At 40.1% G+C, this 17,754-nt stretch overlaps 1 protein-coding gene and 1 long non-coding RNA gene across 5 annotated transcripts in view; one reads left to right on the top strand and one right to left on the bottom strand.

Annotated features, from left to right (window-relative positions):
- The window catches only part of LOC124110691, a 317,539-nt gene that overhangs the window by 41,484 nt on the left and 258,301 nt on the right, over positions 1 to 17,754 (top strand). The gene's annotated exons all lie outside the window — the stretch shown is intronic.
- Positions 8,075 to 17,754, bottom strand: part of LOC124144726 — a 90,209-nt gene continuing 80,529 nt past the window's right edge. For all 4 annotated transcript variants that reach the window (XR_007218900.1, XR_007218899.1, XR_007218901.1 and 1 more), the window contains one exon: positions 8,075 to 8,374. The gene's annotated coding sequence lies outside the window, so the exon portion shown is untranslated. The remainder of the gene's footprint in view (positions 8,375 to 17,754) is intronic.

The following is a 17,754-nucleotide window of genomic DNA, read 5'->3' on the forward strand; positions in this document are numbered from 1 at the left end:
ACAGCGGTAGGCAGATCGTGTATTCAACTGGTTGAGCAGGGTGTGAAGAATACTCGGGTGGCGTTGTACAAAACAACCTTAGCACTACTACAGCCGTAAGTCTATGTTAAGGTATGGGAGTTACAATCACCTTAGCACCACGACTGCCGTCAGTCTATGTTAAGGTATGGGAGTTACAATCACCTTAGCACCACGACTGCCGTCAGTCTATGTTAAGGTATGGGAGTTACAATCACCTTAGCACTATGCTGTAAGTCTATGTTAAGGTATGGGAGTTACAATCACCTTAGCACCACGACTGCCGTCAGTCTATGTTAAGGTATGGGAGTTACAATCACCTTAGCACTATGCTGTAAGTCTATGTTAAGGTATGGGAGTTACAATCACCTTAGCACTACGACTGCCGTAAGTCTATGTTAAGGTATGGGAGTTACAATCACCTTAGCATTACGACCGCCGTAAGTCTATGTTAAGGTATGTGAGTTACAATCACCTTAGCATTACGACCGCCGTAAGTCTATGTTAAGGTATGGGAGTTACAATCACCTTAGCACCACGACTGCCGTAAGTCTATGTTAAGGTATGGGAGTTACAATCACCTTAGCACTATGCTGTAAGTCTATGTTAAGGTATGGGAGTAACGATCACCTTAGCACTAAGATCGCTTTGTACAACGACACCCCGGTGTCTGTCGTTCTCATATAGCCCGCGCCAGATGATACCCTGAAGGTGAGGATTGATACCCATGCTATCAATCACTGGATTATCAACGCACATTAAGATCGATTATTTTGATACGCACATTGAGATCGAGTTTGTAGTTTGATATCAATTTATCTATTTCACCTAATGTTCTTTGGGTGGGTGCCTGATGGTAGTGTGTTGAGTGTGGTGTGTGCTGTGTTGTGTGTGGAGGATGATGTTGTGTGTTGTGTGGTACAAGGTGAGTCGTGTGTGTTCTGGTGTTGTGTGTGGATGATGATGTTGTGTGTGGTGCGGTGTGTGTTATGTGTAGTGCTTGGTTGGCGGTGTTTGTTGTGTGTGGATGATGATGTTGTGTGTTGTGTGGTACAAGGTGAGTCGTGTGTGTTCTGGTGTTGTGTGTGGATGATGATGTTGTGTGTTGTGTGGTACAAGGTGAGTCGTGTGTGTTCTGGTGTTGTGTGTGGATGATGATGTTGTGTGTTGTGTGGTACAAGGTGAGTCGTGTGTGTTCTGGTGTTGTGTGTGGATGATGATGTTGTGTGTGGTGCGGTGTGTGTTATGTGTAGTGCTTTGTTGGTGGTGATTGTTGTGTGTGAAGGATGATGTTGTGTGGTACAAGGTGAGTCGTGTGTGTTCTGGTGTTGTGTGTGGATGATGGTGTGTTGTAGTGGTTGGTCCGGCAGTGTAGTGTTTAGTGCGTACCTTTGTGTGTAATGTGTGGTACAGTGTGTAGTGTTAGTGTAGAGTGTTTTGTGTAGTGTGTGGTCCAGTGTGTGTATCGTGTAGTGCGTGGTCTGGCAATGTGTGTAGGGTGTGGATAATGTGTGCTGTGTGGTAAAAGTTGAATAGTGCATGTTCTGGTGTTGTGTGGTGTGTTGTAGTGGTTGGTCAAACAGACGTTGACTACATACAAACTCAGTTTCTGTCTTCAGTCTCACAGAGACATATTTGTATTTACCCTCTCGATACAGTGCTTACAGTGAACTGCCGGACAAGAAAGTATATACCCATGTTTGATGGTGGCTAACATGGGACAAACAAGAATGGTTATTCCATGGTGATGTATTTGATACGGGTATCACAGGCGATATTACCTGCTTCATATCAATGAGGGGCGGTCGGGTAAACAAGTGGTTAAAGCGTTCGCTCGTCACGCCAAAGACCCGGGTTCGATTCCCTATTGGAGACTCACTCACTGACTCACTATTGGGGTCTCACTCACTGACTCACTATTGGGGTCTCACTCACTGACTCACTATTGGGGACTCACTCACTGACTCACTATTGGGGACTCACTCACTGACTCACTATTGGGGACTCACTCACTGACTCACTATTGGGCACTCACTCACTGACCCACTATTGGGGTCTCACTCACTGACCCACTATTGGGGACTCACTCACTGACCCACTATTGGGGTCTCACTCACTGACTCACTATTGGGGACTCACTCACTCACTCACTATTGGGGACTCACTCACTGACTCACTATTGCGGACTCACTCACTCACTCACTATTGGGGACTCACTCACTCACTCACTATTGGGGACTCACTCACTCACTCACTACTGGGGACCAATAACATGAGTATCTGTCCCGGAAATCTCCATATGTGTTGTATGTTGGAATTAAGCCATGACCCTAGAACCCAAAATGTACACGTTATGAGCAAGGGAGGATACAGCATTTTTAATAGGGAGGGGTCTAGAATATCAAAATCCTCTCTCAGATAATATCACTGCCTACAACATACTACATTTGGTTTTGAAAGGGGTGGACCGGAAAGATTCCATTGGTCAAAATGCAAAAAAACGAAGATCAGTGATGACACAAGGTGTTCGCGATATACGCATGTCCTGCCCTACCAGTAGCACCCGGCACCCACAATTTGCATAAGCTTTCTCAAGGATGGGATAGGTCTCTTGGCAAATGCTGGAATAAACCTCAGGTTTTAGAATATAAATAGCTCGTGGTTACTGACGACATTGTTTGGTTCCCCCACTCGTTGCAGTGAGTGTCAGGAGAAGTAGTCTGTCTTTAAATGTACTTCTACATGCACTGATTATACGTTCAACGTTACCAGATTACCTGTCCGACGTATAGGTCAGCAGGCTTGGATATCTCGTCAAAGCCTCTGAAACTGAAGGTAAATTATGTCTGACATGCATACGGCTTAACTAACGATGGCTCAAGCCTACAGTTGCCAGAAGAGCCTGGACAGATTACTTGAAGGCAGTCATGTTCTTTGATTCTGCTGGTTAGATGTTTTCTTAAGACTGATCGCGTTGTGGTCCAGTTCAGTAGACGCAAATACGTACATGCTTTGTCATATGACATGATAACACCAGGTGTCAATACACGGCATGAATCAAGCTATAATTACAGTAATAATAAGCGATGGCACATGTGTTCGCGAAATGGGATTAGTCATCGTAAATTAAGTAATGACGCTAATACGTACATGCTTTGTCATATGACATGATGACACCAGGTGTCAATAAACGGCAGGAATCAAGCTATAATTACAGTAATAATAAGCGATGGCATGTGTTCGCGAAATGGGATTAGTCATCGTAAATTGAGTAATGACACAAGGTGTTCGCAAACTGAATGAACCACGCACTAGTCATCGTAAATCAAGTAATGACACAAGGTGTTCGCTAACTGAATGAACCACGCACTGGTGATTGTAAATCAAGTATTGACACAAGGTGTTCGCAAACTGAATGAACCACGCACTAGTCATCGTAAATCAAGTAATGACACAAGGTGTTCGCGAACCGGATGGATCCAGGGGGCCAAGTGTTCGCTAAACGGATGAGTCACGCATTAACTATACTAATATCTAAATTATGACACAAGGTGTTCGCGAACCGGATGGATCCAGGGGGCCAAGTGTTCGCTAAACGGAGGAGTCACGCATTGACTATACTAATATCTAAATTATGACACAAGGTGTTCGCGAACCGGATGGATCCAGGGGGCCAAGTGTTCGCTAAACGGAGGAGTCACGCATTGACTATACTAATATTTAAATGATGACACAAGGTGTTCGCGAACCGGATGGATCCAAGGGGCTAAGTGTTCGCTAAACGGATGAGTCACGCATTGACTATACTTATATTTACATGATGACACCGGGTGTTGCATGTGCAAAGTTTTGTAAATTTTGTTTTGCATGTGTAAATCATTAATGCTTGTAAGCATTTGAATGCGTCGCTTACGATTTTGCCTAAACTCTGATTCTTTTCAAGTGACACACACACGAGCTTGAATACCCCTGAGGTACCGGCGGTTTGACTTGATAACACTTCAAATGAAACACTTCTAACATTGGTCCAGATAAGGAAACTATGATGTCGCTATGGCGTCATGTTGTTTCACCTAATTAGATGTACACACGTATTGTATTATCAGAAACGTCAAACGTAATTATTCGTGTTTTCTGTGATCGCCGACAATGTTGCTAATGATTATTCTTTAACCGAGTTTTGCTTGCCGGGCATAAAGCCTGATCAAGTTGCACTGTCCACAAACGTTACGTGCGCATCATCCAACAAGATCAGATACTTTTGTATATTGTGAACTGAGCTTTTTCTTTGTGTTATTTCATGTTTCAACTTGTGAAAGATAAATAACGTGCCAGCTTACTCAAATATTTGTTAAAACGATAATTTAATATAAAAGCTTAATGATAACCGTAATTGTTAAAAAAACATAGAATTGCAAAACAATGAACTTTCTTTTCAAAACTTGTGGATTTTTTAAAGGATATGGTATTGCTAGTGTGACTCATTATTCTTCGAGGTTTTGTATCGGTGGATATTCATAATAACTAGAAAAGTGGCCATCTTCATAGTCATTGTTACGAGGTGGTACCGTTGGAAAGCAGTAATCAATATATGCATTAACTAAAATACTTTCTGGAATAATATATTTGTATACGTGCGTGAGTGAGCAATTCTACAGTGGATACCAAGAATGTACTTTATACTTTGTAACCAAAACCCCTTCGGCTGTGACTATAGAACGTTTTAACCACTCGGCGCCTGTCACCGGGGCGTTGATTGCCTCATGTTACGGTCTTGTGAGTGCTCGGTTCCTGGCTTTATTTCCGGCGCTGCTCGGCAATGTCCGGCGGTCGCTATCCTACAGTGTTAGTACATTTTGTGTCAGAGATTTAGTGGCCCGAATATTTCATTCTCTTGTAATCTAATGGCACTCTCAAACCATGTTTTGACTGGATGTAGTTTATCTGTTATATTTTCGCCACCGTATTCTTGTCTTTGAAAGGCATTAAGAAACGATACAGATAAGGAAGAGAATATATGGATATCAACTTCTTTATTATGAGGAACACAAGGTTTCGGAGTATATGCTTACTCCTTCATCATTCACCTGATAAAGAAGTAAGTATATACTAGAAAACATTGTGTTCCTCATAATAAAGAAGTTGACTTCCATATATTCTCTTCCTTACCGTATTCTTGTATTAAAAATGTTTTTGTAACTGATTTTCACAAATTACACTCAGATATTTCTCATGTATTCATGGTCATTTTTGCCTCATCAATAATTGTAAATAGCTTATTGTATATCTTTAATGGTACAGTTGGATAGCTCATGTTCAGCGCTATATTTTGAATGTTACAACTCCAGTATGGCTATAGTAGTTAGTTTGCTGTTAGTGTTATCCCCTTGTGTAGAAACACACGTTGGCTTGGCACCCCTGTGTGTGTGGCACCGGGGTGTGTGGCGCCGGGTGGCCCTGTCGTCTAAGGCGCCGTGATTCGCTGTGCAGAGTTGCGTCCTATGCATACCCGTGCGCATGGGTTTCACTGAAGTGATAAACGTCTGCATCACTTTGGGCTCACATCCCACACTAAGCTGACACTCAGTGATATAACTGGAATACTGTTAAAAGCAAACCAAACTCACCCACCTTTATCAGTCAAATTGTCTGAATTTTTAGTCTATTAAGACTAGTTGATATTCAGACGTAATAGTCTATTTTGTAATCTAAGTGACTTATTCAAGGGATAGGCTCTCTGTGTTTATTTCCCGTTATTTAACCCAGCCGAGGTTATTCACTCATTAAAGTGTTGAGTTAACTGACTCAGGTGTTAATTGGTCTCAGCCGACTAAATTGTCTGTCTACGCATCTGGGCCCTGTTCCACAAAGCGATCTTAGCGCTAAGGTGTTCGTAACTCCCATACTTTAACACTGGCTTACGATCATCGTAGTGCTAAGGTGATCGTAACTCCCATACTTTAACATAGGCTTACAATCATCGTAGCGCTAAGGTGATCGTAACTCCCATACTTTAACATAGGCTTACAATCATCGTAGCACTAAGGTGATCGTAACTCCCATACTTTAACATTAGCTTACGACAGTCGTAGCGCTAAGGTGATCGTAACTCCCATACTTTAACATAGGCTTACAATCATCGTAGCGCTAAGGTGATCGTAACTCCCATACTTTAACATTAGCTTACGACAGTCGTAGCGCTAAGGTGATCGTAACTCCCATACTTTAACATAGGCTTACAATCATCGTAGCGCTAAGGTGATCGTAACTCCCATACTTTAACATTAGCTTACGACAGTCGTAGCGCTAAGGTGATCGTAACTCCCATACTTTAACATAGGCTTACAATCATCGTAGCGCTAAGGTGATCGTAACTCCCATACTTTAACATTAGCTTACGACAGTCGTAGCGCTAAGGTGATCGTAACTCCCATACTTTAACATAGGCTTACAATCATCGTAGCGCTAAGGTGATCGTAACTCCCATACTTTAACATTAGCTTACGACAGTCGTAGCGCTAAGGTGATCGTAACTCCCATACTTTAACATAGGCTTACAATCATCGTAGAGCTAAGGTGATTGTAACTCCCATACTTTAACATAGGCTTACAATCATCGTAGCGCTAAGGTGATCGTAACTCCCATACTTTAACATAGGCTTACGACAGTCGTAGTGCTAAGGTGATCGTAACTCCCATACTTTAACATAGGCTTACGACAGTCGTAGTGCTAAGGTGATCCTAACTCCCATACTTTAACACAGGCTTACGACAGTCGTAGCGCTAAGGTGATCGTAACTCCCATACTTTAACATAGGCTTACGACAGTCGTAGTGCTACGTTTGCTTTGGGGAACGGGGCCCTGGTGGGTATCTCGTGTTGTTTTAGTTACTCCTTGTATTGCTGTAATACAGTTGTTTAGCTATGCCGGTTGTATAATAGTGATAACTGTTAACTGTTAAATAGTGTTTATCTGATCCTTTATTGTCATTTATTTGTACAACTAGCCTTTATTAATAAACATCTGAACCTTTTACCATGTTTTTATTATGACTTTATTCTCTGTTCCGTTCTCTAGCTCCGTGACAGCGTTTACGTTACATTATGTTTGTCATTGATTTACAAGATGGCTAGCTGTGGCAATAAACACAGGAACATGGTACAGGTCAAAATAGGGAATTGCATCGGACATCTTGTTTTTGTCCCTGATGCGTCTAATTTGAAAACGTCCACCTCATTTCGACCACAAAACTTTATGAAAGCTTTACTGTGGTCTTGAATGTTGTAACCTTGATCAAACACCTTTTGATGAAGAGACGTATGACGCTCTTTATTTCTTAGCAGAAAGAGTATGCTTGATAGTATCTCAAAAGTTGTGAAATGTAGACCCTGGACTACTGCAGGACATAAAGGTTTAGTTGCCTATTGGAAAGTCATCACTCTTGTCAAACAGTCTTGTGGGGTATATAACTGTGCTCTGGAATAATGGTATCTTACAAACATAATTATTTTCCACATGCGTGACATTAGAAAGACTGCACCTTGACACATGTTATGTTAAACTAAAGCAGTACAGCCTTGATCATTCCAATTTGAAAATTCTGGTGATTTATACGATTGACCTTGTTGTTCTGAGCAAGATGTAGTAGTAGATATGGTTGATTCGCCACAGTTTGGGGAGTAAGGACAAAAGCCTGTTGGCGCCAAAGGGTGAAACCGATATCACAAGATCGTTTAAGATCATTTGGTAGCAATCTAATTCTTTATTAGTCCCAAGGAAGTAGTTACTTAGAATTATAATATATAATATACTTTGGTGTTAGATTTTCAGGACTGATACACATCAATGTTGGAAGACTATGAAATGAGTTATGTGCTATGGGGCATTGCACATCAGCTGTTTTGAATGAGTGAGTGAGTGAGTGAGTCGGGTTTAAGGCCGCTTTTAACAGTGTTCCAGTTATTCACGGCGTGTCAGCTTAATGTGGGAGGAAAGCCCGAAGTGATGCAGGTTTAAGACATTTACCACTTCGGTGAAACCCACGAGCACGGGTATGGTGCTGACAAACCTAGGACATAATCAAGGCGAACCGGGATTCGAACAAACAATCATCGGTTTCTGGTGCGCCCAAGGGACGCAACTCTGCACAGCGAATTTCGGCGCCTGTTCTGAATGATGAATGAGTTCATGAATGACGGTTTATCTGTAATTCCTGAGAACGCGTTGGTTTTCAAATTTAGATTTCTCGAATATCCATCTTTGATTCAAATTTCCATCGCACGTCGCCATTTGGAGAGATGAGGTCTCCCCAACTGTTAGACATTTGTCAAACGTCTTCAGGTAGAGAGTATGGTCCTGAAACAGACAAAATCAACATTGTTTAATAATTGCACATGAAGTGTAGGTCACTAGCTCTACTGTAATCAACTTTACATTAAATAATCATCTTGACACACTAAAAAGCAAGATATGAATGGTTCTGAAGCCCCGAGTAAAAATATAAACATAAACAAACATATGTTTTGTTTGTTTGTTGTTTGATTCCGCTCTTAGCAATATGCCAGCTATATGAAGGGGGTCTGTAAATAATCGAATCTGGGCCAGACAATCCAGTGATTGACATCATGAGCATTGATCCACACAATTTTGATACAATGACATGCATCAACGAAGTCAGCGAGCCTGACCAATCGATCCCGTTTTTCGCCTCTTAGGACAAACATAGTCGCTTTTTACGGCAAGCATGGGTTGCTGAAGACCTATTCTGCCCCGGACCTTCACGGGTTATATTGTTTAGAATGTATGTAACCTAGGGAATCGCTAAATTGGTGATACAGTCTTGTCCTAACAACTTAATTATTCAAAACTCTTTAGGGAAATTGTTGACTGACGTTTTGTATTACTTTTTCATAATAGTGTTTATTCAGGGGAACAATTGACTTGCTCTTGCATGTGTTTGTAACGGGGGCCACCAGTGAGTTAGGAACACCTGGTTTCATCACTGTTTGATAGTGATTCATAAACACACCCTTATGATATTGTCGGCACAATCGACTCTGCTTTTGGCAGATATTTCTTATGAATATGGAAAGGGTTTTGTCGCCTTTAATTAATAATTTACAATGGAGGAGTATAAAGTGATATTGCTTAAGCGGACCAAGGCAGTTGAGAATCGATATAATTCACATATGTTAATGAGTGTTGTATAACGCCACACCTACAGTCGGGAATATTCCAACCATAGAAAGACGTCCTGTAAATGTGCGTGTTTGGACGAGACAAACCAGTGGTTGATGTTGTGAGCAATCAACCAAATCACCGAGTCTGACCTCCAATCAACCAAATCACCGAGTCTGACCTCCAATCAACCAAATCACCGAGCCTGACCTCCAATCCATTTTGTAGTACTGGAGGACAAGCAAAGCTTTCTGAGAACATGTTCTATTCCCCATTCCTCACAGGTTGTGTTGACAAGAGCACATGGATAAAGACATGTATTGACATGTAATAAAATCAATATTGACACAATGTAGGTGCCTAAAGATGAAATAACCAGTTGAATTGTCAAAAAGAATTAAAAAAATGAAAATATTTTTTAATTAATGTAGACACAGAAAAGAACTTAGGACCCGCTTTAAACAAAACACTTAAAAGCTACACTACTGTTCAGGAAAAAATCTAAAACACACAAACACAATGCATCAAAAGAGAAGGTTTTCAACGATGACTCGCGTGCTGTTTCAGAGTATCAAAGGAACTGTTCTTGGAACCCACAGCTTACATTCAGCATCCACATCATAGAAAACGGAAACAGAGGAAGCCAAATTTCTTTCGGTGAATCTTAAATGTGGAACGTCTTGAGATGCTATGATATGGTGTTTGGATAGACATACGTGTATGTCACACATTGTTGTTAGTGCTACAGGTGTTTGGATACACATACGTGTATGTCATACATTGTTGTTAGTGCTACAGGTGTTTGGATACACATACATATATGTCATACATTGTTGTTAGTGCTACAGGTGTTTGGATACACATACGTGTATGTCATACATTGTTGTTAGTGCTACAGGTGTTTGGATACACATACGTGTATGTCATACATTGTTGTTAGTGCTACAGGTGTTTGGATACACATACGTGTGTGTCATACATTGTTGTTAGTGCTACAGGTGTTTGGATACACATACGTGTATGTCATACATTGTTGTTAGCGCTACAGGTGTTTGGATACACATACGTGTATGTCATACATTGTTGTTAGTGCTACAGGTGTTTGGATACACATACATGTATGTCATACATTGTTGTTAGTGCTACAGGTGTTTGGATACACATACATGTATGTCACACATTGTTGTTAGTGCTACAGGTGTTTGGATACACATACATGTATGTCATACATTGTTGTTAGTGCTACAGGTGTTTGGATACACATACATGTATGTCACACATTGTTGTTAGTGCTACAGGTGTTTGGATACACATACATGTATGTCATACATTGTTGTTAGTGCTACAGGTGTTTGGATACACATACATGTATGTCACACATTGTTGTTAGTGCTACAGGTGTTTGGATACACATACGTGTATGTCATACATAGTTGTTAGTGCTACAGGAGCAGTGCTTATTTTGGTAAATATTTAGAACGCTGAAATGGACGTTGGGTTGTCAAGTGGTTAAAGCATCTGCTCGTAACGCCGACAGCTCAGGTTTGATTGGCAACATTGGTACAATCGCAGCAAAAGATATGTTACGAAGTTTTGGATCGAAAAGATAAGGGAATATTACGATGTTTAGTATGACCTTATAGTATCGCTTCTCTATATTATCGCGGTATCGGTAAATCTCGTAATCCATACCCTCTGTTGACTGTTAACTTATGCAAATCTCAGCACGATATTTCATCGCATGATCGAATATATGACTCGTCGCGCTATGTCACGGCTACTCGTTAGTATACACGTTTACATTTTTATGATAGTTTCTGGAATGTTTTTGAAGTGTAATTACCCTACCTACATTCGAAATTGGTTATAAAAGAATCCACTTGTTCGGACGATGTCCCTTGACCCACAATAGGTGGTATAAATACTGATTATGCATAATTTAAAACAGGAAGTGATGTAACCCTCATCATCCAAAAGTATCACACCACAAAAAAGTGATATAGAGTTGCCCGCCCTTGATTCACTAATGACAAACTCGGCAAAGAAAATCAACATCGCTGAATCCTAACTGATGTGTCATAAACATTGAACAGAGAACAAGAAGTCCCTAAGTCAACAGCATTTAAATAGAAACATTTGCACGATCTCATAACTATGATTCTTGTCAAGAAGAGATGAGAATATTTGACTGGTATGTCAATTATGATTTTGTTTGTTTGTTGTTTAAAGCTGCACTCAGCAATATTCCAGCTATATGACGGTGGTCTGTAAATGATTGAGTCTGGACCAGACAATCCAGTGATTGACACCATGAGCATCAAACCACGCCATTGGGATACGATGGCATGCATCAACCAAGTCAGCGAGCCTGACCACCCAATCCCGTTAGTCGCCTCTTACAACAAGCATAGTCACCTGTTACAGCAAGCTCGAATTGCTGAAGACCTATTATACTCCGGATCTTCACGGGTCATGTCAATTATGAATAAAAGTATAAACATATCGTATCATGAATATGATAATGCAATGTAAAGGGATGTGTTTTGGTCACGTTACACGTCGTCCACCATAACCTTGCAGCAACATAACAAAACACATATTTAATGTTGTGGCTATGTTATTTTCTAACATTCATCATCACAACAAACAAGAAACGATGTGACAACGTTGTACCCATGTGTTGTTTTGTTTGCTGAGATGTCTGAAGCCCATGGGAATGTTATATTGCATGAGGGGTGTAAAAGTGTGTTTTAACCCAGCTCATCACCAGTACTCCACATTATGAGAAGGTGAGTAGCGTTATAAGCCGCATTTGACATTTCCTGGCAATATCATGACGGGGGACACCAATGCATGCTTTGACCACAAGGCTCACTCCGCAATACAGATTCAAATACCTGCACATTATAACCATTGTGATGCTACAACATTGACACCGGGTGTTCGCGAAACAGACGAGTCACGCATCACACATTCTAAGCACTCTAATCTGTCACTGCAGTTTCGGCTTTTCTATGGAAGCGTATTAGTGCCACAGTCATTTTTCTATCATCTACAAAGATACTACTTTCCTCTACGTAGATGAGACTTACATCTACGAAGATACTACTTTCATCTACGTAGATGACACTGTGTCACTAATAGGCTTCCTACATACAAATATTCGTGTTTGAATAACCCTAAGGTTCGAGCGTTTTGATTTGATATTAAACGTGCACTATTAATAACATGTCGTATGAATGTATGTCGCTCACACCTCATAATGTGTCTTTGCATATCTGGTAGCTATTGTAATTTGATCCCTCTAATGTCAGTATAGAATGCGTGATGTCGTATGAATGTATGTCGCTCACACCTCATAATGTGTCTTTGCATATCTGGTAGCTATTGTAATTTGATCCCTCTAATGTCAGTATAAAATGCGTGATCAGAGGGGTGGGTTGCTCTTCTCTTGGTCCAGACTGTCACAATGACAAATGACGTTAGTAACTGTAGCATTATTGCCAATTTGTGCAGTCTACAAAATTATTCAAATATCGATCAGTAACTATCATTTTCAAGCTCATTGTGGTTTATCATTGTAACGCCAAAGGGAATTTGGCGTTAAACAGTGTTCTATGACCTGACGATATATATTTAATGGAATATTATTTCATTCTACTTGTCAAATCGTCTATTATAAGCAAGTAATTAATAATGGATTACATACAGTAACACTGTAGAAAGTCGACACATGCATGACACAATAGAAAGTCGACACATGCATGACACAGTAGAAAGTCGACACATGCATGACACTGAAGAAAGTCGACACATGCATGACACAACAGAAAGTCGACACATGCCTCACACTGGACAAAGACGACAAGTGAGGGTACCAACCCCCTCCTACCCTGAATCCTGAATACCATGTAATAGCTCATCCCAATATCCCGAATATTACTTCAGAAAAATCACAAAGCATTGAGAATAGGGTGCTACTGGAAGTTAAATAAATGAAAACAAATATCGAAAATATGCTTAATTATAAAGGAAATGTTTACGTTCATCGTTATTTGTTTTCAAATGCTATTGTCTTTGCATCCCGCTTACAACACTGCTGAGTCATCAATACTCTCTAAATAGATACCCGAATCCCACGTGACAAAAGTATAATGCACATTTAAGCACATCAATACATTAAACAAATACAAGCACATGGGCTGTCTTCCGATTGTGCCTTAACGTTGTGGCGACAGATAGATGCGCCAGAGCACCCAGATTCCCCTGACATGCAGTTCCCCCGTAGCGCTCGGGAATAAAGATCGTTATAAAATATATAATGACATTAACTTTCACCCTGTGAGCCGTCACAACGTGATGACAATTAAGGCTCCATTGATTAACGAGAATACGTAGTGGATATACAGCGAAGGAATTCACCTGACCTAGACGCCAGGTAATATTTCACAAGTTGACAGAGGACAGCGGCCTTTTACTATATGAAAAAGGTTTCTACCTGTCCCCAGACAAAGAACGCAACAATCAATACAGTGTCTATTTTGTCATCCATGGTGTGAATCAGGACTTGTTTGCTTTGACTTATTTCGCATTAATAAATTGGAAAAAGCAAACACGTGAACTGAAACGCATTAATTTCTCCACCCAGTTAAAGTGTCTCCCTGCTCTGGATGTGAAGAGAGGATTACTGTAGGGGCTCTGTGCCAGTCAATAGCGACAGCCGCCATGCAACAAAAGCTTATTACACGAATCACTACACCACGGCTCTCTCTTGTTCCGCTATATAATGCGCATGCCCGGAGGGAACTCTTCCAACTGAGATAGGAAAGTCTCCCGCTGTGTTGAAGATGCTGTAGGTAATGTTGCGTTTCTTCTTCACCAGGTTTGTTAATACCGTGTTTGGATTTATAGGTCCGTATTACCGTAAATGTTGACATAAACAATCTTGTCATATTATAAATATATATAGTATATAAATATATATATACATGATGAATAAATCGTGTTGTCTTCTAAATGTTTAAGTTTAAATGTGTTAAATGTATCTTTTGAAGTAATGTCGATATTATTTATACAGGCTATAGGCTGCTGTGAATACCATTTCTTTAAAATAATTTAAAATAATTGTTAGGCAATTATATTCAATTCTATGTTCACTAGAATCTCCTTAATGGTGATATTATGTCAACAAGTAAATATTATATTTTTCCAATCTTGCTGCAGGTTCTTAATAAATACTATAAAAAATATTCTCCTTACGTCCAGAAGAACATATTTTAACAAAATACATTCTAGTATTCGAAATTTGTGCCAAATCTATATCATGACGATATAAGTTAATGACGTTACATGTAAAAGAGGAATTGTGTAGAAAATACAACCAGTGACTACCTATTTAGTCACTGTTATTATCAACATATGGTATCAAAACAGAAGGATAAATCTGCGTGAGGTCGTAAAAATATAGCCAATCGGAGCCAGAGGTACGGATTTGAAACGTCAATTTTCAACTTGGGCTGGGTCCTGCTCCACGGTCCTAGAGAGGTACACTATGTGAAGCCAATTTCCGATGCCTGCCTTGGTATTGTTGGTATAATGATAAAACAGCTTAAACCACCCTCACTCACTCACTCACTCACTCCACGGCCCTATCCTTTCATCTTCCGGTGAAGCTATACTGCGATCTGGAACTTGTCCAAGGTTGTACCTCTTCATGGAAAAAATATAAAAAATGATATGTAGCTTCAGCCACATTAAATTTCGAATTTTACTTTATTCTTTATGTATTTGTCTTCTTATTTGTTAATATTATTCGGTTTACACGCTGCCTAAATTCATATTGGGTTTGGGGTTTCATTTCCCGTAGTTAACCAAACATCGAATCCTGATGTCTTCAAATTATATGGCCCCTGCATACTTGATGCTCTGAGATAAACATTGAATCCTGATGTCTTCAAAGTATATGGCCCCTGCATACTTGATGCTCTGAGATAAACATTGAATCCTGATGTCTTCAAAGTATATGGCCCCTGCATACTTGATGCTCTGAGATAAACATTGAATACTGATGTATATGGCCCCTGCATACTTGATGCTCTGAGATAAACATTGAATCCTGATGTCTTCAAAGTATATGGCCCCTGCATACTTGATGCTCTGAGATAAACATTGAATCCTGATGTATATGGCCCCTGCATACTTGATGCTCTGAGATAAACATTGAATCCTGATGTCTTCAAAGTCTATGGCCCCTGCATACTTGATGCTCTGAGATAAACATTGAATCCTGATGTCTTCAAAGTATATGGCCCCTGCATACTTGATGCTCTGAGATAAACATTGTGTGTGTTCAGATTTGCAAGTGTTGTTGAGCATTCAGAAAAAAAATCACCAGGAACCGACGGCGTTCGAATAATCAATATCACCCTCAAATCTGAAAATGCATGTTTACCGACATTGTAAAATACAAAGGGTATCAGTAACTGTACGTAGCGCTGTCTCCCTTTCTCGCTGGAATGATGTGACGTCATGACACAATTCATGACGGCATCTGTATAATGAATGCGGTAATTCATTTCGGCAAGCAAATTTGGATTGAGAGAAAAAGTGTATCAACAAAAGTATTTATAAGCAGTGAAAAGTCAGAAATATTTCCATGATCTTGTCCAATCAGATTCAACCTTTTCATTTTAGTTTCACAATGCCCCTTGTTCTTGGTAAACCCTGTGAAGAGGAACAGTTACTGTACCCAGGACGGTAGATGGAAGTGAGTCAACTGGTCAGTACGGTCAATAGCTAATGTGTCCGGTCAGCTGAGGGCAATGGGAGACGGGGAGGAGTTTGCCCCTCTGTACCCTATAAGTCACGTGGAGTGATGTACGTATTTGTAACACCATCGATTTCTATACTGTAGTCCTTGTGTTTCGATGACATGTGTCCAATGGCGGTAGGGACAGAGCGGTTTCAAATGTTTAACATACAAAGGTGTACTGGCTTATTTGAAACATCACTAACAGGGCTCTTAATACCTGTAGCTCAACGTGTGATTCAAAGGAAGCAGTATATATGTAAACGGAAGTAGTAGTGTTGTTTAAAGCTAAAATGAACAGTTCAGACAGAATGTATTCTCCAATCTAAATATTCTGATTGCTGTTAAGTCAAACAAACGTGAGTGTATACAGCAAGTTGAGAGGTTGGAGTCGAGACTTGAAATAGTCAGGAGTTTGAATAATTTTCTTGAAACAGATATATTTTCCAATCCAAATTAGAAAACGAATGTTTGAAAGGTAGATTGTATTCAATGTTGTATATTTGCAATGCAATATTGTGGCATCTGAAACAAAATGATACCCACATAATTGAACGATTCACATCCAGAAAATAAGCAACCCTTGAATAGCTTCAAGTATGTCAATAACAATTTTAAAAAATGAAATGAAAGTTGTGATTAGCCTTCTTGTGAAATTATTTCTAAATTATATGAACACAGGTGTACCAATACAGCTCTCATCAAAACTGATGGTACTTCACCCTGATGCCAGAGGAAGGAAGATGGAGTATCCACTGAGGCCATATGGGACATTAAAGTGAAAACTAGAATAAAATAAGAAAATGAAACGTGACGTGAGACACATACAACATTCTAAGATGAATGTTTTCCCTTTCCTTTCAACACCAACCAAGAAAGATTTTAAACTGAAACGTCCCCTCTTACTCTTTTAACGGAGTTCTGAAGACCATTACACCCTATTCTCTGTCAAACTCTCTTTAAACCTGTTGCCAAGCATACAGAGAGAAATTTGATGTTTAAAGTAGACATGATGTAACTATAATACAAATTGATGTTTCTAAGTTAGAAAACATGTTGACTGTGTGTTGTGACACTGAGAAATTGATCGTGGTGTTTTTCATGAGGACTTAAGTAATAGAAATTGGAAGAGAACTGGGCGGAGGATGCACCTTGGCGTAGTCTGAGGACATTCCCGGGTTATTTACAGCGAAATGTTGTAAGGAGGCCGTAAGGAGGTACTTACCCCTGCCATCTGCACGTGCTGGCGCGTGCGCAGTAGGACGACTTTTAAGTGTCTCCGATGATGAAACGTAAAGGTATTTGAGTCACGTGGATGGGATGCCTGGACCACACACTCGATGCTCTCTCTTTAAACGTGATCTAATATGTACATGTTTCATATATTCACTTACTTTAAATCAATCAAACAAGAGTCGGGGTTAGATTCGTCTTGTAGAACTTCCACTTGAAGCGAGATACAGAAAGTATTATATCAAAAGTGTTTATGTGATTGGCGAGCATTTTCTGCATCGAATGAAGAAGTATCACGATAACACGTGTCAATAACGTATTTTGAGGGTGTTACAATGTAAGCATAGAAAGACTCTGATCCAATTTGATTTTCTCAAATACAAGCGAAAAAAGACATGATCAGTCCTAAATACATGTCCAATGTCGTGATCAGTCCTACATACACGTCCAATGTCAGGATCAGGCATACATACACGTCCAATGTTGTGATCAGAGCCACATACACGTCCAATGTCGT

Source organism: Haliotis rufescens, unplaced genomic scaffold (genome assembly GCF_023055435.1).
Source record: "Haliotis rufescens isolate VD_foot unplaced genomic scaffold, xgHalRufe1.0.p SCAF_67, whole genome shotgun sequence".
NCBI classification, from domain to species: domain Eukaryota; kingdom Metazoa; phylum Mollusca; class Gastropoda; order Lepetellida; family Haliotidae; genus Haliotis; species Haliotis rufescens.